Below are 25,839 nucleotides of genomic sequence, written 5' to 3' on the forward strand. Positions count from 1 at the left end.
CCTTCGACAACGGGCCTGGCAATTGCTGTGTGTCAGCTGGTAACGATGCTTCCCTCTCACGTGTTTGGCTGATGGAAAGTGATTTTAGGGATAATGCAAGACCGTGACTAACATTTTCTGTACAAAAGGACAGGATGGGAGGCATACGACTTTTGGTGATTAATCTGTGGTCCTTCCATTACAAAACTGAGCATTATCTGTGTTAAATTGAGAACTAAATGGGAACCTGTAAATAAGGGAAAATATGCTATTGAGTCATAATAAACGGAAACTCAAACAAAAAAAAATATCTATTCCATCTAGTCCGGCTTGACCTAAGCCAAATCAAAACAAACTCATCGTCCAAGCTTCAAACAAGACGCTAATGAGACCCGTGTGTGGTCCTGGAACACCTGTTGTTCTCTCTCCATCCTCCTCATCCCATCTTCTTTGAGGTCATCGGGGGGAAAATTCTTCTCTTCTTTTCTCCAATGCTCTTCTGGATTCGACTCTGCAACTGTTGACCACCTAGAATTCTCTGCAAAGTTCTCATGAGCCTGCCAGCCAGTGTGGTGTGATCTCCACGCTCCCTGACCCTGTCGTGACCACCACGGCCTGGAGATGGGGGCTCTGCAGGAGAACACCGACCCCCGGCTGGCTGCACTCAGTCTGTTTTCCTCTTCCTCCTCCTCATGATCATCCTCAGAACTTAACACAGGGCCAGCAAATGTGGATGATTTTCTCCGTCCTTGAGCAATATTTAAAAGCTCTAAGGGTTTTTTTTTTATATATATTTTATTTATTTATTCATGAGAGACAGAGAGAGAGGCAGAGACACAGGCAGAGGGAGAAGCAGGCTCCCTGCAGGGAGCCCGACGTGGGACTCGATCCAGGACCCCGGGGTCATGCCCTGAGCCGAGGGCAGATGCTCAACCCCTGAGCCACCCAGGTGTCCTGCTCTAAGTATATTTAAAAGGATATTTCCTATAACTGACTTCAATCTTTATCCCTCCCCCCAACTTAGCATTTTTCAAGAAGTATTCTGTGAATAGTCCGAGCTGTTGGCCAAACATGCATTTTCCTAAAATGGCTCCTAAGAAACTAAAGCGCAGCCTCCCCGTAATGCCGCTATCAGTCTGAACACCGCGTCCTATCTCTGATCCTGCTGTTTACAAGAGGCCGACTCCCGTGCCTTAAAGTAAGGTTACGTTTCATTTTGGTTTTTTTTTGGGGGGGGGGGGAGGGGCAGAGGGAGAGGGTGAGAGGAGAAGCCCAAGCAGACCCCACGCCCAGCACAGAGCCCTCGTGGGGCTCGATCTCACAACTCTGAAACCACGACCTGAGTGAACTCAAGCAACTGAGCCCCCCCAGGAGCCCCTGGAAAGACGTGTTCAAAGTGCAGCACGTAATGAGAAGAGGGATGCTCCCCGCCACCTGGTAGCTCGGTTGGGAGGAGCGCCTGCAGAAAGTCCGTACGGGGGCCTGAGATCCTGCTGAGGGCACGGTGCACATTCCAACGATTCACGTGGACGAGTGCACCTCGCTCTCTGGGGAGAGAGTCCAACAGCCGCCCTGGCCCTTTCCCGTGTCTCCTCTTTATTGTCTTGGTTAACGGATAACCACGCTGAAGAAATAAGAACAACTCGCGTCGCCCAGGGCCTCGCCTGTTTGTGGGTGAGCTGGCGGCCTTTCAACCTCAGGGCACGTTGACCCCCGTGCAGATCTTCACTTCTGCGAGGCTGGAGTCTCAGGGCCGGACGTCCGGGCAGATGAGGGCTCAATCAAGAAGCCTGAGCATGTTCTAGGAACATGCTGTGGCCTGACCAGGGATGCCCCTGGCAAGACCGCCGTCCTCCTGGCAGGCATGAGAGGTGTGCAGGTCCCGGGGTGCACAGGTCCCGGGGTGCACAGGTCCCGGGGTGCACAGGTCTCAGGGTGCACATGTCTCGGGGTGCACAATCCCAGGGTGCACAGGTCCCAGGGTGTGCAGGTCCCAGGGTGCACAGGTCTCAGGGTGGGCAGGGAGGGGCCACACAGTGAATCCTGGCCTGCCGTGCGCCAGGCCCTCAGCCCGTGTAATCTGGTGAAATTCTGATAATCACCCACGAAGGGAGGCCAGATGACCCCATAGCGACTTGGGAATGCGTCTGCCCCAGCAGGCTACCCCAGTCAGCCAAGGTCCCGGCCCCAGCTCCAGCCCAGCCCCAGCTCTGCCCCCCGAGCTCCTGCACCACGTGGGAAGCCCAACCTGCGAAGACGGAGCCGTATGGAGACGACCGGGGGCCTGGGGGCCTGTGGCCACCCCTCCACCCAAGGCCCGGCGGCTGTTTTACCCCTTGCTCTGCCACGCCTGCAGTTCAAGCAGCAGACGCGTGTGACGGGAAGCCGTGGGCTCAGCCGGGGCCTGGGCTGTCGGGGGGCGCCGCGGTGGCAGCCGTCGTGCAGGCGGCCCCACGCACAAAGGCGGCGTGTCCCCGGGTGGCGCCCTCCAACGGCACCCACTCCAGGGCCTCCCACTGAGTACGGCCCCGGGCCCTGTACAGGACAGATGGCAGGTGAGCGCTCTCAGTCTCCGTCTCCTCGCGGAGCCCAGGCCCAGCACAACAGGTGTGGCCGAGAAGCCCCGCGGGAGCCCCCGCCCTGCCCAGTCCTCTGGGGACCGCTGGAGGCTGCCTGCAGTGCCACCCACACGCAAGCCTTGTGCTCCCAGAAAGCCCGGTGGGGGCCTCGGGGCGCACACGGAGACCGGCAGCCAGCACCGTTGTAGAACGTGACGGCAAGGCGGTGGCCGCACCGCTGGGGCCCCGCGGTTTTCCTTGGAGGTTGGGCTCCCGTGGAAAAGGCTCCTGGAGCCTCCGGCCCACGTGCAACAGCATCGCTTGGGATCACACGCGCGCGGCCCCGCCACTCCGACCCTCCCTGTCCTGTCCTGCCCCGTGCAGGTGGTTTCGAGTGGGTTCTCCGCCCCACGCCACCCGGGCGGTCCCGCGACGGCCAGGACCATCGCCCCCGCGTGCCAGCGAGGACCGGAAGGCTCACAGAGCCTCTGAGGCTCGACAGAGGTCGCCAGCTGGCAGCGCGATGACGGGGTTGTCACGGGAAGTTTTATCCCCTCGCTGTGTTGTTGAACTGAAAAGGATTTCCTGTCCGGAGTCCTGTTTCCCTGCGTTACTGTTTACAGTGAAAAAAGTCTTGCTTCTCACAGGTGTGGGATCTTTACGTGGAAAATCATAGCGCAGCTCACGCGTCCTCTACTGACGTCACGTGGTCGCTCGGTATGTGGCAGAGAATTCGGACAAGGTCTGAAGAGGGAGTGTCCAGCACGTTGGCCAAGGCGGGGCTTGATCCCACAACCCCGAGATCTCAACCTGAGCCCAAGTCCAGGGTCAGAGGCTCCACCGGCCGACCGAGCTACCCAGGCGCCCCCAAAGCACGCAATGTCCAGAGGAAGCGGACGCATGACACAGCCCTGCTGCACGAAGCATCTCCAGCATTTTGCAAAATAGGGAATTAATTTGGTGGATCCAGAAGGCGTCCAAGCCATAGGTATACACACGCTGACTCTGTATAAGCAAGGGAAGCTTATAGGCTTATTGTTTCAGTCGAAGATGCTTCTGCTGGAGAACATGTGAATTCGTTCCAGGATGACTGAAAGTCTATAAAACGTACACGTGTCTACAAAGTGTACAGATCAGACAGTCACAACTGTTCCCTAAAAGGGCGGTTAGTAAAAAATAATAATAATAATAATAATAAAATAATAAAAGCGTGGTTAGTATTTGCCATCAGTCACACGAAATATGAAAGCAAAGAAGCTGGAGCCATTTGAATGATCAACAAAATAGTTTGGTCTGAAGAAAAACAGACACTAACGAAAGTACTAAAAATTCACTCAGATTCGATTAAATCTCCCTCCTCTGTCCTCCTATAAGAAACGATCTTTAATCAGGTATCAATAATCAATGAGGAATGTTTTTGCTTAACAAATCAAACTTTATTTGTTTAAAGATTTTATTTATTTATTCACGAGAGACCCAGAGAGAGGCAGAGACCCAGGCAGAGAGAGAAGCAGGCTCCATGCAGGGAGCCCGACGCGGGACTCGATCCCGGGACCCCAGGGTCACGCCCTGGGCCGAAGAGGGACACTCGACCACTGAGCCACCCAGCTTCCAGGACGCTGCAATTCCTTGTAACAAAGGGAACACATTATTTATTGACCTGTGATTTAACATACGAATTTTCTGATTTTGAAATTACTTTTCCTGGAAATTAGATAGCTGTTTTTCTAATGTATGTTGTTATAACCGGAAATAATACTTGTCACTGCTCTTAATGAAGGCAGCTTCAGTTTACTGTCCTAAGCAAATTGAGAGAGCAGGTGATTTTTAAGAGAACGACTCTTGGGGGTTCCCTGGGGGGTGCAGGGGTTTAGCACCTGCCTTTGGCCCGGGATGAGATCCTGGAGACCAGGGATCGAGTCCCACCTCGGGCTCCCTGCATGGAGCCTGCTTCTCCCTCTGCCTATGTCTCTGCCTCTCTCTGTGTGTCTCTCATGAATAAATAAGTAAAATCTTTTTTAAAAAGTAAATAAATAAACATCTAAGGCAAATCATGAAACGGCTCCTCTATGCCTGATTTACAGAACTGGGGACCACCTGTTTGCATTGAGCACTTAATGGGAGGAAGACTGTGTGCTTTGTACCCCCTCGTTTGTGCTAAAGGCATTTGCTGCTTATCACCTGTGAGTCTGTCCTTGGGATGGAGGCTGGACACCCCCACGCTCCCCCTCCTGGGGCGAGTCCACGGCTGGTGGGAAGACAGACACAAGCATCCAGCAGACCACACGCTGGTGACGCCGCGGAGACCCCAGGAAATGCATCAGGGCTCTGGGTGGGGATATTAATGAGGTCAGTCGCCTCAGGAACGGGTGGTGGGCAGGGAACGTCCAGGAGCCTGGGCTTCGTGCAGGGATCGCATGAGGACGCCGCCAAGAGGTGAAGACTTGGAAAGCCAGGGGCGTGTGAAGAACGGACTTTGCAGGGAGGTGACGGCTGGACGCTGACAGCGGTGGCGGGGAGCGGGGGCCGGGCCTCATCCCCACGGGGACAGGAAACCCATGGAGGGCTGCAGGAAGGGCAGGAACAAGGCGGCGTTGGCCGTTCGCCATGCCTCCTCTGCAGGGGTGAGGGGAGCGGGTTCAGAGCACATCCTGCCTCGGCTCGGAGCTTTCTGAGAGCATCTCATGAACTTTAGAAAAGATCCGCACCCATTTCCGGGCTGCTCTCCCTCCACCCCTCCTGCCGCTCTCCCCAAACCTGGCTACTCCAGCCACACGGGCTGCCTTCGCAGTCCAGAGCTCGGCCCTGCCCCAGGACATTTGCACACGCTGGCCCACACCCTGCCACGGCCCCTCCTCTCCTCCGAGAGCTCTGTGCAGAACGAAACCTCCTCCAAGAAGCTCCCCGGACAGTTCACCCAGAACACCAGCCCTTTACGCTCTGTCTACCACCTACCACTCCTGGAATCACGTTACCGTCTGTCTCTAGGACACGCCACATGGATGCTAATGGCTGTGTCCCTGGGTACGAGACGCTGGGCAATCCTACGTCCACAATAAGCTTCTGGTCAGGGGATGAATGAACAGGCCCTGGTCCCAGGAGGCCAGGAAGAGGGGGTCGTCTCGTGGCGGAGGACGGAGCCGGGGAATCAGGGCCGAGGGGACGTCAGGCAGCGGGGTGCCGTGGGCAAGGACTTCTGGGCCTGAGCAGTGTGTCCGGGGCAAGTGAGCAAAGGGCTGGGCCAGGCTCCGTGCCTGCGCCAGGACACAGCACGGCCGGGCCTCCGTCCCCGGCAGGTGCACCTACTGTCCTACTCACCTCACCCGGAAGACGGAAAGCAAACAGATGAAGCCGAGTCAGCGATCAAAGTAGGTTCAGGCGTAGTTGTGCTAACACAGCCACGGGCGGCGGGACACGCATCCTGCCCGCGAGCCAAGGCCAGGGACACGGAGCAGCACAGAGGTGCTCAGGGAAGAGGACAAGGGACGTGGCCCTGCCCCGGGAGAACTGCAGGCGGCCCCGTCCCGGAGCCAGAAGGCCCAGTGAAGTGGCTTCTCCTGCAGGACGTGCTTCAAGGATGGCCTTTGGCAGCAGCGGGAGGAGGGGAGGAGAAAGGCCCAAGGCCTGAGCCTGGCAGCCGCGTTCCCAGACACAGACGGAGCGGACCAGGGCTGCCCCGGGAGGACGGAGAACACGGGCGGCGTCTACACAGCCTCCAGAAGCTGCGGAGGGTGGAGCCGTGGGGGATGGGGGGTGAAGGGAGGGCACGTGGGAGCTCCGCGTGATGCACCTGCTTCCCCGCCCGCACCCCGTCCCCACCCGGGCCTCATGACCCGTGGCTGTGACCAGCTGCCGGGCCACGAAGTCGGTTTACTGCCCGGCTACACACTGAAAGGGGGGCAGAGCAGATCTCGAGGTCCCCCCAAGATCTCGGCTTGGATGCCTGCCTGCTGCAGATCCGCGCAGGCGGTGGCGCCCTGGGCCCACGACACTGGCCCAGCTGGCCAGCCTGAAGGGACCCCACTACTTGGGGGTGCAGGGATGGAGGAGGGGCGAGTCCGCGGCTGGTGTTGCAGGTCAGATGCCGCCGGGCCTTCGGAGGCTGAAGGGAGCCCAGCTGTGGCCGCCCAGGCCAAGGGGCAGGTTCCAGTTGGTTCTGGTTGGTTCCGGCAGCCTGGCCTGCGGGTTCAAGGGCTTGCAGGCTGCAGAGGGAGAGAACCTGCCCGACCGGCTCTGCCGGACCCGACTGTTGCGGGTGACACAATCCTGCCACCCTGGCAACCGCGCATTTCGTAATGATTCCCTGAACAAAGCAGCTCGACGCCAGGAGCACTGTCCTCATTTGAAATAAGGGAGAGGTGATGGCAGGTGACGCAAGGGAGCACCCGCGGGGCACCCGAGCTCCCGTCCGTCCCCTCCATCTCTGAGATGAAGGGCCAGGCGACGGCAGCACTTCTGGACCCCCGTCCAGGTCGGGGCACGCCTGCCTGCCCTGGGGTGCGCTCCGGGTCCGGACGACGTCGCCCCAGATCCTCGGAACCACCGGCTCCAACCACAGGGACGGAGAGGCCCGTGGCCCGGGCTGGGGCTGCAGAGACCTGATGGCCCAGCGGCAGTAGGACGACGCTGCGTCCTGAGGGCTGAGTACGATGCGGTCCCTGGGGGAGCCGGCCCAGCTGCACGAAGGAGTGAGGCTGCTCTGTGCAAAGGTAGCCGCTTTAGTCGCTGCTAAATAATAATAATAATAATAATAATAATAATAATTAATAATAACAAGCCATTCCAAAAGCTCGAAGCAAGAGTAACCAAATGCTGTTAACTGTAGGTTCATCCAAAGCTCTGCAGTGGGCTGGGAGGCGGTGGGTGTACGGAGGGCCCCTTATAACGTCCTCAGACACACAGGTGAGTAAGTAGATGGGGCGCGTGTGTGTGTGCACCCACCTATGTGCACTCGCGCACAAAACGAATTTCACATTAAGTCTTCCATAGGTAAATGCTGTTTTTAAGGATGACGATGGCAGGTCCACCTCCCTTGGGTTCCGGGATGCGGAGAAGGTTGAGCCCAGCCGGTGTTCCTGGTGTGAAGGCCTCCTGGGAAGGCAGGGCGGGGGCTTGTGGTGCCCGGCCCACCGGGAGGGCCTCGCTCCAGAATCCAGGCGCGGGCTGCCCCAAAGCACTCGGGAGGCTCTTACCCCTGTGTCCCCAGGCTGGGACAGTCCCGTGCCCCCTGTTGCAGCTCCACAGGGTGTTTGCACTCCGCCTCTGAAGTCAAGGGCAAAGGGCTCAAGGGTCAAGCAGCTCTGCAAACAGAGGAGCCCCGAGGAGCAGGTGCACAGGGTCCCAGGGCAGGGCCTGCTCCCCCTGCGGCCGACCCCAGAGCGCGGCAGGAAGAACCCCCAGGGCCCAGGGTGGGCGGCAGACAGGGCTGGCAGCTGGGGGGCTCGGGATGGGGGGAATCACCGGGCACAGGCTGCACAGGCACAGCCCAGGCACCAAGCCCTGTGCTCCGAGAGCACAGACAGGAGGCAGTTTGCTTTCCGGCCCAGGGAGCAAAACTCATCTCAGGGCAAAGACCCAAAGGCGGGAGCTCAGACAGACGGGAGGGAGATGGTGCGTGGGCAGAAAGCACTCAGCTCCCCCCACACAGCACCCTCCCTGCAGGATGGGGCTTGGAAGAGACCGGGTTTGGGGGCCCCGGGGATGAGGGGGGCGTCCGCAGCCTCCCTCTGCCCCAGCCTGTGGCCCCCGCCGCCCGGCTCCTTGCACTTCCCACCAGAGGTTGCAAGTCACGTGGGTCAGCGGTGCACAGGGACCCGCAGGTGTTTTCCCAGGTGAGAAAGTTGTCCCTCCGGCACCACCTCCTGAGGCAGCAGCTGTCCGGGGATGCGTACCCCGTGTGAGAACGCACCTCGGGGCTTACATCGCGGGACGGAGTCCGACGTGCTGGGCGCCTGGGCCGTGCAGGTTCCGGGGTCCCACCTGGATGACGTGCGCGGATACCCCCGCCCCACGCGCCCTGGGGAATCCGCTGGCTCGACACTTCACATCCCTTGGCCACGAACACAATCTTGACTTTGCCCTGTTGCCGCGTCTTAATTTCGAGAGACGGGACTTCCTAGCAGGCGACTGAATTACAAAGCGATACATGATTTTCCTTTTCTGCATGGAAACCAAACGCCGTGGAAAATGGGTCTTTTGTTTCTTCTTGTAGTTTGTGTTCATTGCTTTTGCTTTAAAGACCTACGGGCCGTGATTTTTCGTGAGAAACTGAGAAGCTGCTCCTTGCAAGTCCTTCGCCACAGATAACATGGGGTGATGACAACACGAGGACGTGCGGGGCGGGGGACGCCCCATTCCCACGAAAAACGAAAGACATAAAAGAAGAGATTAACCCAAGAGACGGGCACTGAGGGGGGCACTTGACGGGATGAGCACCGGGTGTTATTCTATATGTTGGCAAATTGAACACCAATAAAAAATAAATTTATATATAAAAAAAAATTTCATTCAGCAGGTCCCGAGGAGTATCTCCTGCAAATCCGCCCAGGGAGCCCCCTCTTTATCCTCCTCCTTAGCTCACACCTCAGCGCCCAGACGCCCGTGCTGCTCACTTTTAACCCGTGATTTATTTTGGAGCTGACGTAACGAGATCACAGGCAAAAAGCATGCGACAACCGCACCGCGGCTGGAGTCCCAGAAGGGCGTGTGATAAACTCAGACTGGTTCCCAAGACCCCTCTCTGGCTTTTCAAGCTTGTCCTTCTGTCCACCTGCCGCAGCTCTCCCTCCGCACGAGCGCAGGGGCCACGCACGGGACGCACGCGCAGCAGAGAACCCGCAACACGGAAATGGGTCTCATCCCTTAAATTAGATTTTTCAGCAAATAAAATGTGAGGCCACTGTTCTCTCTCCATCGTTGCAATGCCAATCCCTGGACACTTTCCGGAGCCCCTGGGACGGAAATCACTGCCCAGGAGCTCTCCTGCGGGCACCTCCACGCAGGCACCCGCCCGGCCTGAGGGGTGCCCAGGCTCCTCTGATGTGCACGGACGACGGGAGGACGAAGCAACACCGGGGCACGTCGACCCAGGGCAGCCACTGGTGCTGGCGAGCGGGGCCCACGGTGGAACCATCCCTGCGGCGCGACCGTCTCCCGGAAACACCTTAAGACTCCTACCTGCACTTCTGGATGCGTATTTATCTACAACTGCGTACACACGACTAGGGCAACCTGAACGTCACGGAAGTTACCCAGAAGTAAAACTCTGCAACGGACGCAAGACAAAAATAATCACTTTCTCCCCCGATCCCGGCGGGTCGGAGGCAAGCAGGCTGGGACGCTCGCCTCCCCTCTGGAGACCATCGTCTGGGAAACTGGCAGCTAAAACTTGCTGGGGAAGAAGGCCGCCGGCCCCTGAGCTCTCTCGCCCTCCCTCCCCGGGGCGGGCAGGTGCCCACGTGCGGTCGCCGTTCCGGGCACACGTGCCGTCCGGGGTGTGATTCCCGTCCGTCCTCCAGAAGGAAGCTTTTCTCTCCTCCCTCCAAAAGGGCAAATAACACGCAACGGGGACTCTACTCAGAACAATGTCGCCGAGCCTGTGGAAGAAAGCAGCCCCAACCCCACCAACCGGTCCAAGGGAAACGGCCACAAGCACACGCTGCGGGGGGGGGGGCACCCTCATCCCTCTGCGCGGGAGCAGAGCAGGTGTGGGGTCCCCCTCCTGCTAGAAGATGGTCTTTGCCACCCCCTTTCACGTGATGATGACGCATACTAATACCCCAAGCTGTGGAGCGTTCCCCGTGCAACGGGTTACGGCGCTTAAATAACCCGCTCGCCGCAGCGCCACATAATTACTCCCTTTTCGCAGATGAGGAATGACACACACGGCGCCTAGTCAGGTGCCCCGGAAAACAGAGCCTGAGTGTCGGCGCTGAGGCTTCTGGGGCCCGTGTGACCCCAGGGAAGCGAGGGTGAGACGGGGGGAGGGGAGCCGGGGCAAGCGGGCGCGGGCCGGGGCGGCGGCTGTGGCCGCGACACTCCAGGCCCGTCCCACACAGCTGCTGATGATCCTCTCTTTTCAAGTGAGTTTATCCACACGGCAAGTGGGTCCTAAGTCATGTCGCACTTCGGGGCTCTCAGGGGAGGAGAGGGGAGGGGGGTGGCGCTGGGCAGAGGCCAGGGGTGGCCAGGCCGTAGTCAGACGTGACCCAAGGGACGAGCCGCAGCTGCCACGTGGGGCTCCCGTCTGAGCCGTCAGAGAGCAGAGCACACGCAGAGCTCGACTGGGGCAGCGGGGTGCCGGGGGGGGGGGGCTCGGGCGTGACCTGGGGTCCCGTGTTCGAGTCCCGCGTCGGGCCCCCACCAGGGAGCCCGCTTCTCCCTCTGGCTGGGTCTGTGTCTCTCTCTGTGTCTCTTGTGAATAAATATATAAAAACTTTAAAATACAAAGAACCTGCGGAAGCTGCAGCCCGCCCGGGAGTTCGGGGCCTCAGGCTGGGGGGCGCCTCCCACCCTTCCCGGGAGCTCCCCCGCTCCCCCCTTTCCCGGTTCCCTCCAGGGGGCCACCCAACACTTAGCTCAAACCAAAGCGAATGCAATTGTCCTCCTGGCTCCTCAGACTAACCCCCGAGGACGGGTGACAGCAGAGCCCAGAGCCGGGGAGGGAATGAGAATTGTGCGCTCTTGTTCTGGACCGTTTGTTTCGCGTTTCAACCCAAAACCGAGATGTTCCCAGTCCATCGCGCTCCTCCCCGACGCAGAAGCTTTGGCCGGGAAGCAAGGCGCGCTCGGCCACCCTGACCGGAGACGGGGCAGGATTGGGGACTAAAGAAAGTCCGAAGGCCGCGGACGGTCATGCTCCCGGGGACTGGGGTCCTGTAGAGGCGCTGTGGGTGCGGCTTCCCGCCCGGCCATCAGGTCAGCGAATTAAGGGAAAGGAGAGGACCCGACAGGTGCATTTCCACCTCGGGCCTATTATTCGCCCCCGAAGTGGGTGTAGGTGGCAGGCACCCTGCTGCCTCAGAAGCGCTCTTGGCCAAGCGTAACCCGGACACCCGTCGGGGCGCCCGCGGCCCTTTAGGAAGAGGGCGGGAGAAACCACGCGCCCCAGAAAGGCTCCTTTGTGCCGCCCCGATGCCCGAGCCCCAGAGCCCGCTGGGATGTGGTGAACAGCACTAGTTCCCTTCCAGAAAGACCTCGAAACAAGGTTTTCTTGAAAGACGCCGATTCTTGGTTAGACGCCTGAACTTCCTCAATACGCTCATTCATGCGCACGTTATGTGCCTACTGTGTGCCAGGCACTGTTCTCCCGAGGCTCGGGGGCGGGGGGGACGCAGGGTGCATTCTGGCGGCGGAGGAAAGCCTCCGGCTCGGCTCGCGGACCGTGACTCCCCGCAGCGAACGCTGCTCTCGCTCAGCCCAGGTCACTCCAACACAGACGGGCACAGGACAAGTCAAGGCACCGACGGGGATTCAGGGAGGGTGGAGCTCAGGACGACAGCATCTCTGGGGAAGGGGCCTACATTCTCTGTAGGGGTGGAGTCCTTGTTAGCTCACCGTTCTGCTGCCTCCTCCCCTGGAACACAGGTCCCGTCTCCTCTCCCACCAAGAGGGTGCTCCTGGCCAAGAGCTGGTCCCCTGCGTCTAGTAGAATGCCATCCTGGGAAGCCAGAGGTTCCAGCTCACCAAATTAGTTGAGATAATGACCATCACAGAACCGAGGGCTCCTTGAAGAGTGGGCGGAGGACTCCTTTCAAAGAGCATTCCTACAGAGCAAGATTGGACCTAAGAATGCTCTTCCAGAAAAGAGATTCCAGGCCTTTTCACAATGACTTAACAAGCCCCGCCCAGTGGGACGTTCTTCCTAATTTCTCATCTAGAGGAGCTTTACCTACTAGGTCCTGTAGCCAACCCTTTGATCATTTTCCTGGCTGAACTGCAACATCCCCCCAGCTGCCCACAGTATGGATGTTGGGGGTGGAATCTGGGGTCTGTCCTTCTTTGCATTTTCTGCTTTTCTTCCACTGCCCCAGGCACAGTGGTGGACACAGGGCAGTGATGTTATGCTGGGAATGAAGCGAATGATTGTGCAGTTACTGAGAAGAAAGGGTTTTGTTGTGAGTTGATTTCTGCCTCCCCCAATACCTTATACGCACAAGAATCCTAACACAGGAGACTATTACCTTATGCTAACATTACACAACCATAAATTTATCATTATATCCATCCACACCATTACAAGAACCTGTATTTATCAAGCACTGACAATGCCCAAACCCTCAGGTTCCTAAGCGCTTCTCACACAGAAAAAAAAAAAAAAAAAAAAAAACGGACAGGTGGAGACCGCCTGGACAGACCCACAGGGCGTCTCCTCCACGGTGACTCGATGGCAACGTGCTCAAAGTCACGACGGGCCTCAGACACGTTTGCTGTGCAGCTTGAAGACATGCACGCACACGTACACCGAGCAACGTCGGACTCCGGGAACCCACAAGCGTGGGTCAAGATGCGGTACGGAGGGCGTGCTGATTTTTGGGGTCAAGTTTAAGTTCTTTCTCTACGGATTCTCTGGGGGGGGAGCTCCTTAGCGGAGGAATGTGGATGGGCCCCCTCAGCGCCCCCCCCAATCCTGCTCGTCCTCTGTGGCCTGCACGGAGGCCCCGGGATGGATGACCCATCAGACAGGTGCACACGCAGGTCAGGGTGCCGCTTCATGAGCTTTGACATAGAAAAGAGCCACCCGGAGCACGTCTGACGGTTCTCTGGGAGATTCTGATTCCCGAGTGTTTGAGGAGCATCCTGGGTGACGCTCAGCACCTCTGAGAACCACCGGGGGGTGAGCCGACAAGGGGCGAGCGAATGCCACGGAGACAAACAGCCCTCGATCATAGGTCCAATCTACTCAATTGAGCTCAGCCTACTTTCTGGAAAATTTAGCCCCAGGTACTTAAAAGGGATAGACTAAAATTAAGACGCCCAGGAGTGACTGTAAGCTCAGGAGGCGCAAACAGTGGGTTGTCCCTCGACTTCCCTGGTTCAACTGCGTGGCATCGAAGGCAAGGACGGTCTATCGCAGACGTCAGCCAACGCCTGTCTGCTGGGTTTGTGTACGGCCAGCCCGCTAGGAAACGGTTTGGGGGGGGGGACGCAGTAGAGAAATGGTATTTCACGACACGTGGAGTTACATGAAATTCGAATTTCAAGGTCCATAAATAGGCTTTACTGGAACCCAGCCTTGTGCATCCGTTTAACATACGGTCTGAGGCTGCTTCCCCGCCACGACCGCAGAGCTGAGGGCTCCCCACAGAAGCCAGCGGCCGGCGGAGCTGGAAATAGCCCCCATCCGGCCCTTCACCCCTGAGCCGGCGGACTCCCGACCGGCAGGACGCGCTGAGGCCTGGCCAGGGGCACGGATCCTCCGGCACCTGCACGGTCACCCTCAGCATCTCGCTCCCTCTGGCCGATCCTTTCTGGAAACCCCCCAGGCTGGTCGCTGCTGCTGGTGGGCTGCCGGCCGGTACGCCGGGTCCCCGGGGCTCCCTCCCGGACAGGCTGCTGTGTGCTTCCCAAGCTGTCTACGCCCCCAGTCCCTGACTGTCACCACGTTACTTAAATAGAACGTTACGGGACGTAACGAGCGGAAAGTGGAACAGTATGACGGTTTTCGGGGACCCTCAGTTAGACCTTTAAGGAGCCCAGAGTGGGAGGTTAAAAATAATAGATGCACGAAGGAATGGACACTTATTACTGAGGCACCAGAGAGGCCACTGAACAGGAGGGAAAAATGAAGTTGCTGGCACCAGGAAGGTCCACACTCGGATCTTTACCTAAATTGTTTTGAAATTCTTAAGCTGACTTTAGGGAACCCGAAGCTGGAAGCCGCAGGTGATGGTTTCTGGGTATGTGGGTATCCAAGGACTGCAAAAGGTATAAAGGCATCTGGTAAAAACACTCAGCCCGTTAGCCCACTGTATTTAATCCCACGACCCATCCTTGATCCTGCTCAGGTCAGACGAATGGTTTGTCACCCTAGGCCTGCTTCCCCCACACTCCCCGCTGCCTGCGTAGGACCCGTGTCCCCGCGGCACAGGTGACGGGGCTCAGCCCGCCTCTGAGGCAGCCTCCTCCATCACCTGCTCTTCGGACTCCAGAGAAGCTGGAATCCACGGACATTTACAGTGACAAGATGGGCCGGGTGGCTCAGCGTTGGCATCCCTCAGCTCAGGCTTGACCCAGGTCCTGGATCGAGTTCCACATCGGGCTCCCGCACGGAGCCTGCGTCTCCCTCTGCCTTTGTCTCTGCCCTTCTCTATGTGTCTCTCATGAATAAATAAATAAAATCTTAAAAAAATTTTGAATTAAAAAAATAAAAATGACAAGGCCTGTAGACAGTCTTGCTATTGAACACTCCACCCCCCCCCTCCTGTGCAAGATAAAAGGGATTCGTTTCCATTTGGAACGTCCAAAAGGAAAATCCATTTGACTGAGAATAAACACAATCTGGAAGGAGACTGAGCAGAGCTGCACTCCAGGCCCTCGACACCAGTGTCTCGGACACCCGGCCACGCACACGAGCACAGGCCCGAGCGCAGGGCCGCTGGGGGCACCCACACAGGCACCCACGCTCACGGGGCGCTTCTCTGAAGCCTTCCCACCAAAGCCTGCACTCCGGGACCGCACACATCCGACCCGACAGCCGGCGGGAGCAAGCAGGTGGGCCACGACCCTGAGCCTCCGCGTGTCCACATCTGAGCGCCCGTCCCTGGGACATGCAGCAACAGCTCCACAAGCGTCCTCCATCCCATTTCTAGGACGGAAAGGCGACTCGCCTCAACTGCAGGGCAACCTCATAACACAGAGCTGTACACGCTGTGGATTTTTATTGGGCGTTGTAGCTCGTCACTAACACAGTCGGGGCAATATAGCAGGCGCCTCTATCTACCTTTCCCCGCAGACCGAAAAAAAGAAAAAAAAAAAGCAAAGACACCCACACCTGCAGTGATGTTTCTGGAAAAACTACCGCAGGAGCAGGTGAGAGCAGGTGCCGAGGCTGACTTACCTTCTCACGTGCGCTTCTCCGGTGGGGAAGGGAACAATGACTCCCCGTGGGCAGGTCTCCCCTCCCACGCACCCCGGGGCCGCCGCATTCCCGGCATATTTATAGGGACGGGGCCCATCTGACCTCTGAAGTCAAGATTCTAAAAACGAACTGTGGTTTTCGCCAGCCGGCCACACTGACTTCACCGATCTGGAAAAGGTTAACTTGCCTAAATACTTCAATGATCACACGCGATTCCAAAAATACTTAAAACGCTGCTAGAATTAGAGAATTTAGAATTCCGACGCCTCATAAAACTTATTTTAGGTATTTGTATCTCAAAGGCCACTGAATGGCCCCTGGCTGGGGGGACCCGCCCAGTTGTCTCTTGAGCTCCACCTGCAGCAGTGGGTCCCCCATCCCCCGTGTTCTCGACCCCCATCTGCACCCCCGGCCTCGGATCCTGCCTCCTTCCCTGTGGCTCAGGCCGGGGCATCCCTCCTCCTCACGGGCTGACGCCCCTCGTCACCTCGTCACCTCGTCACCGTGTGTCCACAGCTGCCACACTCGCCACACACACACCGGGGCCTCCAACTCACACCAGCTTATCCCCGCATCCCCCTCCCCAAAAGCACGCTGCCCCCTGTGCCGTCCCCGCCGTCCTCGCTGTCCGCCGCGCACAGAGCATCACTCCGCTTCAATGACTCTTTTTTTTAATAAATTAATTTTTATTGGTGTTCAATTTGCCAACATACAGAATAACACCCAGTGCTCATCCCATCAAGTGTCCCCCTCAGTGCCCATCACCCAGTCACCCCCAGCCCCCGCCCTCCTCCCCTTCCACCACCCCTAGTTCGTTTCCCAGAGTTAGGACTCTTCCATGTTCTGTCTCCATTTCTGATATTTCCCACACATTTCTTCTCCCTTCCCTTATATTCCCCCTCACTATTATTCATATTCCCCAAATGAATGAGAACATACACTGTTTGTCCTTCTCCGATTGACTTACTTCACTCAGCATAATACCCTCCAGTTCCATCCACGTTGACGCAAATGGTGGATATTTGTCGTTTCTAATGGCTGAGGAATATTCCATTGTATACATAGACCACATCTTCTTTATCCATCATCTGTCGATGGACACCGAGGCTCCTTCCACAGCTTGGCTATTGTGGACATTGCTGCTAGAAACATTGGGGTGCAGGTGTCCCGGCGTTTCATTGCATCTGAATCTTCGGGGTAAATAGCAGTGCAATTACTGGGTCGTAGGGCAGGTCTATTTGTAACTCTTTGAGGAACCTCCACACAGTTCTCCAGAGTGGCTGCACCAGTTCCCATTCCCACCAACAGTGCAGGAGGGTTCCCCCTTCTCCACATCCTCTCCAACATTTGTGGTTTCCTGCCTTGCTAATTTTCCCCATTCTCACTGGTGTGAGGTGGGATCTCATTGTGGTTTTGATTTGTATTTCCCTGATGGCAAGTGATGCAGAGCATTTTCTCATGTGCATGTTGGCCATGTCTATGTCTTCCTCTGTGAAATTTCTCTTCATGTCTTTTGCCCATTTCATGATTGGATTGTTTGTTTCTTTGGTGTTGAGTTTAATAAGTTCTTTATAGATCTTGGAAACTAGCCCTTTATCTGATACGTCATTTGCAAATATCTTCTCCCATTCTGTAGGTTGTCTTTGAGTTTTGTTGACTGTATCCTTTGCTGTGCAAAAGCTTCTTATCTTGATGAAGTCCCAATAGTTCATTTTTGCTTTTGTTTCTTTTGCCTTCGTGGATGTATCTTGCAAGAGGTTACTGTGGCCGAGTTCAGAAAGGGTGTTGCCTGTGTTCTCCTCTAGGATTTTGATGGAATCTTGTCTCACATTTAGATCTTTCATCCATTTTGAGTTTACCTTTGTGTCTGGTGCAAGAGAGTGGTCTAGTTTCATTCTTCTGCACGTGACTGTCCAATGTTCCCAGCACCATTTATTGAAGACACAAGAGTCCAGGGCCAGATGGCTTCCCAGGGTAGTTCTATCAAACGTTTAAAGAAGAAATCACACCTATTCTACTAAAGCTGTTTGGAAAGATAGAAAGAGATGGAGTACTTCCAAATTCATTCTATGAGGCCAGCATCACCTTAATTCCAAAACCAGACAAAGACCCCACCAAAAAGGAGAATTACAGACCAATATCCCTGATGAACATGGATGCAAAAATTCTCAACAAGATACTAGCCAATAGGATCCAACAACACATTAAGAAAATTATTCACCATGACCCAGTAGGATTTATCCCCGGGACAAGGCTGGTTCAACACTCGTAAAACAATCAATGTGATTCATCATATCAGCAAGAGAAAAACCAAGAACCATATGATCCTCTCATTAGATGCAGAGAAAGCATTTGACAAAATACAGCATCCATTCCTGATCAAAACTCTTCAGAGTGTAGGGATAGAGGGAACATTCCTTGACATCTTAAAAGCCATCTACGAAAAGCCCACAGCAAATATCATTCTCAATGGGGAAGCACTGGGAGCCTTTCCCCTATGATCAGGAACAAGACAGGGATGTCCACTCTCACCACTGCTATTCAATATAGTATTGGAAGTCCTAGCCTCAGCAATCAGACAACAAAAAGACATTAAAGGCATTCAAATTGGCAAAGAAGAAGTCAAACTCTCCCTCTTCGCCGATGACATGATACTCTACATAGAAAACCCAAAAGCCTCCACCCCAAGATTGCTAGAACTCATACAGCAATTTGGTAGCGTGGCAGGATACAAAATCAATGCCCAGAAATCAATGGCATTCCTATACACTAACAATGAGACTGAAGAAAGAGAAATTAAGGAGTCAATCCCATTTACAATTGCACCCAAAAGCATAAGATACCTAGGAATAAACCTAACCAAAGAGGTAAAGGATCTATACCCTAAAAACTATAGAACACTTCTGAAAGAAATTGAGGAAGACACAAAGAGATGGAAAAATATTCCATGCTCATGGATTGGCAGAATTAATATTGTGAAAATGTCAATGTTACCCAGGGCAATGTACACGTTTAATGCAATCCCTATCAAAATACCATGGACTTTCTTTAGAGAGTTGGAACAAATCATCTTAAGATTTGTGTGGAATCAGAACAGACCCCGAATAGCCAAGGGGACTTTAAAAAAGAAAACCATAGCTGGGGGCATCACAATGCCTGATTTCAGGTTGTACTACAAAGCTGTGGTCATCAAGACAGTGTGGTACTGGCACAAAAACAGACACATAGACCAATGGAACAGAATAGAGAATCCAGAAGTGGACCCTCAACTTTATGGTCAACTAATATTCGATAAAGGAGGAAAGACTATCCCCTGGAACAATGACCCCTCTTGTCCCCACGGTGTCGTCGGGGAGCCGGCCACAGCCCGCTGACCACACCCCCGCAAGAACCTCCAATGCACCCCTTCTGGTCCACGGTCACTGCCGACACTCTAAGGGCAGGTGTTGAAGGGACTTCTGAGATCTTTGATTAGAATGAATTCTCTGGTGCAAACAGTCTGCGTCCATGTGCAGGTCTGCATTTTCTATACGGCGGTTTTGGCCAAAGTGGGAAATACGGATATTATCATGTTAACGTAAAAATGATCTGGCCGCGTTCTTACGCCCTCTCCGGCCTGGGCCTCCAGCGTCCCAAACAACAGGGCAGTGAGGATCCAGGACGGGGGAGTCGGGAAGCATGGGGGGGTCGGGGTGCGAGTGACAGGGAGGCCCAGGGCCAGCTGGCGAGGGACAAGGAGCAGAGGGAGCGGGGGGACAGCTGTGTGCCCCAAGGCCCGAGACGCCCCCAGCTGCAGGAGCTGCCTGGTGTGACACAGGAGATGCACCAGCAGGATCTGCACCCAAACCTCAAAGCACAAGTGCCCTGGAACCTCCAGGGAAACCTCCAGGGAAGCTCCAGGCTCAGGATGCCCCCCTTACAAGGAGGCGCTGTTGCAGGGTGTCAGGGAACCCCGCTTCCCAACCTGCGTCACGGAGCCGCATCCACAGGACTGGGCCACGCTGGAGCTCCGGCCGCCGTCCTGCCCGTGGCCGCCCCACTTGCCAGAGCCCGTGCGTGGGGACCCAGAAGCAGGGGATGAGGCTGCTGGAGAGAAGGCTCCAGGAAACGCCCAGCAGAAAACAGAAACCGGGGTCCCCGCCACCCCGAAGCAGGCGGCAGGTGGAGGCTTAGCAGATGCCGTGGCCTCCACCACCTGCCGCTGCTGGAGTCCCTTGGACGACGAGCAAAACACACAGAGGCGGGAGGACCCGGGGTCCGGGGAGGGCGAGGCCACGCATCCGCTGGGCCTCTCTGATCTCGGGCATCTCCGCCGGGCCAGAACAAAGAAGCCTCCAGAAGGTCAGAAATTCCAGCTGCTCCCCACAGTGGAAAATAAAAAGCAACTGTCTCCGTTTTCCCGACACGTGCCTTTGAAGAGCGACTACGCTCGCAGCCCCCTCCTCCCCGGTCTCTCCTCTGCTCCCTCGCATCAGTCCGGCTAGGCCGGGGCTGCCCTGTTGTGATGAGGAAGCCCGTAGCACCCCCTCTTGCTCCTGGGGGACGCCCTCTAGTTTCCCCAAACAAAAGCTGCCGCTGTAAACGCTGGGGGCCTGCGGTCGGAACAAACTAACGTCCAGCAACATCAGCAACTCGCACGTGAAGATGCGCACTCGGGCGCCCACGACACGCACCTCTTTCTGGTCACGAGGAAACAGGAATTCTCGGGAAGCCAGTCACCGAGGGGCCGCAGGCTCCAGGCTGCGGGGACAACACGCATCATCGGGCCACTTCCAGCCTGTGAGGCCATGTCCCTCCACTGCTCCCAAGCCAGCGACACAGGAGGCTGGAGACTCCGCGGGCAGGACGGGGCAGCAGTGCCCGTTGGTCCTGCCGTGGCTGCTGGGGAGCCTGCAATCCGGGCTCCTTCCCGGCAAGGGCGGGGTGGCCACCCTCTGGGGGAAGGGGTCACAGGTCTGTGGCAGCCCCGTGCGGTGACTCATGCAGTGGCCGCAGGTGGCGTCCTGCGTTTGTCCCTCAGGTCCTGTTCTTGCAGGAACCTTCTGGGAAGCTGGAACAAAGAGGCAGCTGGACCCTGGTGCTAATCGGCCTGGAGGTGTCGGGGGCCACGGGGAGGGGTCCCCAGCCGTAGGTAGTCTGGGCCTCCCCAGTAGGGAGGAGTCATCGGAGATTCCTAAGGAGAGAGTAAGTGGCCAGAGAGGAGTCATACAGTGGAGCAGAGAGCACGAGGAGGCTGCGTGGCTGGGGCAGCACCATGGCCTCGACCCCATGCAGGGTCCACGGCTTCACCCACATGCTGAGGCCTGAGGCAGACACAACTCGGGCCCCTCCAGTCCTGGCTCCTGGGAGGTGCCATCAGCGATCTCTGCAAGGGCAGCAGCCAGGGCTGGACCACAAGCCGAGCCAGGACGGGATCCGTGGGGCTATGGATGCCCGGGGCCCGAGGCCTTCTCTGCAACCAGGATGGCCGTGGATGCTCCAGGGTCCGAGGCCTTCTCTGCAGCCAGGACAGTCGTGGATGTCCCAGGGGCCGAGGCCACCTCTGAGGCCAGGACGTCCGTGGATGCTCCGGGATCTTAGCACACGTAGGGGGCAGCCCCAGCCTGCCAGGTGTGCACCTGTGAGGCTCTGTCCGTGAACTGCCCGACTCCTCCCCAGGGCTCCAAGGATGGGGCTCCCCCCAGCCCACCCCTCCTGGAGGCGCACACGAGGCCCCTTCCCTGGCACCCTCCACACGGACTCCCCTGGAGACTGACACTGGTAACCCCCCCCCCACCACCTCCTAAGGACCCTGGGGAGGGAAGGGAGCCAGGAACTGAGCTGATTATAATGGCACATCTCTAGCCTGAAATTGTTCAGAGGCTTCTTGTATCTTAACAATTCAAGGAGGGGCGCCTGGGGGCTCAGTCGGGGAAGCGTCTGCCTTCGGCTCAGCTCATGACCTCAGGGTCCTGGGATCCAGCCCTGCATCGGGCTCCCTGCTCAGGGGGGCATCTGCTTCTCCCTCCCTCTCCCGCTGCCTCTCCCCCTGCTCATGACCCTTTCTCTCTCCAATAAATAAATAAAATCTTAACAAGAAATTCAAGAAATAAATGGGTAACTAGCATTGGTATGAATTCTACCTAAATAAAGCTGTTGGTCTTTACAAATTATGGAAACAAAATTGTCAATGTAAACTTTTCAATCTACTAAAACTCCAGAGTCCCAAGGAAACTTCTAGAACTCCCTCGAACTTTCACTGATGGGTCTAACTTTCGTTGCTTCTTTAAAAGGCACACTCTTCTCTCCTTGCTTTTCTTCTCTAGAAAAAGTGCAGCCTTAGCCAACGGGGATGATGGGGTGAAGGGGTTGGTGACAGGCAAGGGATCCACGTGACAGGCCGGACACGGAGGACCCTGGGAGTCCGGGTGGGGGCGGGGGGGAGGGAGGCAGGGCCACCTGCTGGGAGGCCCGGGTGTGGACGGGGAATGTGAGTCCTGTTTGGAGGCAGGAGCCTTTGCATGTGTGCGCGTGTGTGTGGGCGTGTGTGGGTGTGAAGCTGCATACACGGACTTAAGGAGGCAGAGGCAGAGACAGAGAACAGAGCAAATGTACATGTTAGTAACCGGGGAGTGGGCCTGGGAATCCCTGTATTTAGCATGTATAAGATACAAACATTTAAGAAGAATTTCAGAAACTTTATTTGAAACCATTTTATTGGTAATTGGTTTTATTGGTTGTTTTTTTTTTTTCCAAATAAAAGTCATGGTTACATTTTTGATTTTTAGAAGTCTAATAAATGAAAAGTGATTTTAGAAAATTGTTTTCTCTTTGGATTAAAAAAATTATTATTGCTGATATTATTATTATATAATTATTATTATTGTTATTGTTATTTACTTTAAAAAATGGGGCCTTTTCTCTTTCTGTGGGTAAGTTATCCCACTTTAAAAAAAAATCCAAAGATTCTGTGGCCCTAATGAGCTCGGTGACCCATGTGTAGGTAAGCAGCAACCAGCAACAGGCGCGGACAGACGGGACGATGGATGGACGGATGGGCCGGTGGCCAGACGCAAGGATGGACACTTGTTCTCCACGGCACTTCCTGCCCTGCCGGGTTGCTCCGGGAAGCCCGTCCTCGACCCCCCGGGAACACAGGCCGACCCAAAAGAGCGATCAGTGAACAGTCACAGGTGGGGGGACAGATCACCTCCCCGAACCCCGGCTCCCCAAAGGCATTCAGAACCCCCGTCAGGTTTCAAAGCCGCCTCTGAGGAGCCCGGGAGGGGAGAGGGGACACCCCTGTCAACGTCGCAGAGCAGATGAGCTCCGTGCCACCTACCCGGCTCTCCGGGCCCACGTGGGACGGGACACACGGACACAGAGTAGGTAGCGCGGCCCTGACGACGCCGGAGGACAGGCGTTATCTCTGTGCTGAGGGCCAACGCCACAAATACTACAACTTTTATTTTATTTTATTTAAAGATTTTATTTATTTATTCATGACACACACAGACACACACACAGAGGGACACAGGCCGAGGGAGAAGCAGGCTCCCTGCGGGGACCCGATGCGGGACTCGATCCCGGGACCCCGGGGTCACGGCCTGACCGACGGCAGACGCTCCACCGCCGAGCCCCGGGCGGCCCGAGTGCTACGACCTTTAAACACCCGCATCAATGGTAAACAAATTCAGAAGCTCCACAGTCACAGAAACTCCCACGCGCACGCACAGCAAACAGGGTGAATTCGATCCGGGGATTAACCGAAGGCGAACCAGGCCCGGGGCAGGCGCACGCAGGAAGAGCTGCCCCATTTAAGGCCACCTGCGTCCCCCCCCCGCCCCCCCCCCCGCCCCAGGAGACAAGGGCGCTATATTTAGGCAGGTCCCACTCCGCAGGCCAAAGCCAGTGAACCGCGGAGGCCTCATCCACGTGCTCTTCTTCCAAAGGCAGAAATGACAAAAACACCGAAATGAAACCATAATAAAGTGACCAGCATCATCTAGGGAACTGGGGGGGCGGGGGGAGACAACCCCCCAACACGCAAGGTGTTTTTCTAGAGGAGTCCAACCCGGGGAGCGCTGGCAAGGACAAAGAGCCAAGCCGCCGCACACGCGAGCTGCTGACCCTCCATCCGCTTCCTTCTGACCAGAGCCTGCGCCCCGGCGACAGGCGGCCTGCGGGGACACTCCTCTCCCAGACACTTGTGGCCTCATGAGGACCAGCACAGCTGTCGCCCCTCTCAAGTTACCCGCAGGGCCCGCCCCGTGTACCAGCCCAGCACCTACAGGCTAATAGCACAGGGCTTAGCGTTTAAAAAAACTCAATGATTTATTGGCAGGCCACATGACACGTTTCTGTGAAAGGCACTGTACACGTTTTAGTTTTAAATTCTAAGTTCAATAGTGAAGTTATGTCTTGACAAGTATCTTCCGAAAGCCAGGCCTTCCGATAACGGGAATAGCCCAGAAAATGAAAACGTATAGAACGAGCTAACTGAAGTCACGTCCTAACTACAAAAAACAAAATGAAAAGGGTCGCATTTACTCCATCTGCTTCTGAAAGTGTGTTACAACTGCTTTTGATCATTTTATTTCCTGTTTTTAAATAAAGTGCCTACAACTTTCAACTATATTTATCAAGCCGCACAATTATTTTAATATGAGACCCTTTGGGGTGCCTGGGTTGTTGAGCTGGTCAAGCATCCAACTCTTGATTTCAGCTCAGGTCATGATCTCAGGGTCCCGAGAGATTCCATCCTTCATCAGGCTCTGGGCTCAGCAGGGAGCCTGCTTCTCCCCCTGGCTGGGCTCTCTCTCTCAAATAAATAAATATATATATATATTTTTTTAAAAAATGAGATCCTTTGGCACATACATTTAAAAAAAAAATTTGAGCAGTTTCACAGCCAAATTTCACAGCAAGATCTCATAGCAAAATTCAGAAGGTATTGAGAGTTCCCATATACTTCCTGCCCTCACACATGTATGGCCTCCTCAACCAGGAACACCCCACAATAAGGTGGTGTGTGTTAAAACTGATGAACCCAGGCACCTGGGTGGCTCAGGTCGTGATCCTGGAGTCTGCTTCTCCCTCTGCCTGTTTCTCTGCCTCCCTCTCTGTATCTCTCATGAATAAATAAATAAATAAATAAATCTTAAAAAAAATAAACTGACGAACCTACAGTAACATCATTGTCACCCAGGACAATATGACAAGATTGAACCCTCATGCTGTTGTTCATTCTGTGGGTTTGGACAAGTGTGTAATGACATGTGTCCACCATTAGAGAGTCGCACACACCAGGTGTACTGATCCTTTATGGCCCCACCTGCTTATCTTGGCCCTCCACCCTAACCTGGGGCAACCAGTGACCTTTTTACCACATCTGTAGTTCTGCTTTTTCTAGAATGTCATATAGTTGGAATCATACAGTATGTGGCCTTTACAGATGGCCTTCTTTCATTGGGTAATATGCATTTAGGGTTCTTCTATGTCTTTTCATGTTTTAATAGCTCATTTCCTTTTAATGCTAAATATAATCCATTGTCTGGATGTACCCAGCACACACATTTTAAAAGAAAAAAAATGAAGTAGTTCCAATGGGATAAACACAAAATTATCTGTCTCTTACTCACTGCAGCTATAAAAACTGGCCAGATGCATGGCATAGCTGCTAGAGGACTCTGAAAAGTAAACTCTTAACAGGTGCATTGGGGATGAAGAGAAGATTCCCAAACCTCCAAACTGGTGCTAAGTGGCTGTTTTTTGTTTTGTTTTGTTTTGTTTTCCAGTCCTGGACTCAATGCAGCCTGAGCCCTACTGAAGGCAAAGACATGGGCAGAGTGCACTGCAGGAGAAACCCTCTGTGCCAGGGTGCAAGGGAAAAGGGGGTACCCTGATGCTCAGAGAGAATGGGGGATTCTCATGTATTCTTGCCTCTCTTCTCATGAGCCCAGGCCCTAAGAATGTGGTAGCAGAAGTGCTGGCAGCAACAGTATCAGTGGCAGGTGCCCAGTGAAGCCTGAAATTCTGAGGGGGGATCCTCTCTCCCTAGAGGGGCTAAGGTCCCATGAGGGCAGAGTAAACCCCACTGCTTTTTCTACTCTCTCTTCTGCTGCCCTTCCCCGGAAGTAGGCATTCATAGAAGTGCAACCAAAGGCAGGCTAAATAGAAGCCAGTTTTCTGGCAAAGGACCAAAAGGGAAGGCCTAGAGCCACAGACCATACTGAAGAGATATTA

General features: G+C 55.5%; 1 protein-coding gene across 6 annotated transcripts in view; it reads right to left on the reverse strand.

Moving 5' to 3' along the window:
• COBL (cordon-bleu WH2 repeat protein) overlaps positions 1 to 25,839 on the reverse strand; it is a 244,651-nt gene that overhangs the window by 195,769 nt on the left and 23,043 nt on the right. Inside the window, exon 1 of one of the 6 annotated variants that reach the window (XM_055300770.1) lies at positions 5,856 to 6,224. The exons of the other annotated variants lie outside the window; for them this stretch is intronic. The gene's annotated coding sequence lies outside the window, so the exon portion shown is untranslated. Of the gene's footprint in view, positions 1 to 5,855; positions 6,225 to 25,839 lie in introns of those variants that run through there. 6 annotated transcript variants of the gene reach the window in all.

The sequence above is a fragment of the Nyctereutes procyonoides genome, unplaced genomic scaffold, assembly GCF_905146905.1.
Source record: "Nyctereutes procyonoides isolate TBG_1078 unplaced genomic scaffold, NYPRO_anot_genome, whole genome shotgun sequence".
NCBI lineage: Eukaryota > Metazoa > Chordata > Mammalia > Carnivora > Canidae > Nyctereutes > Nyctereutes procyonoides.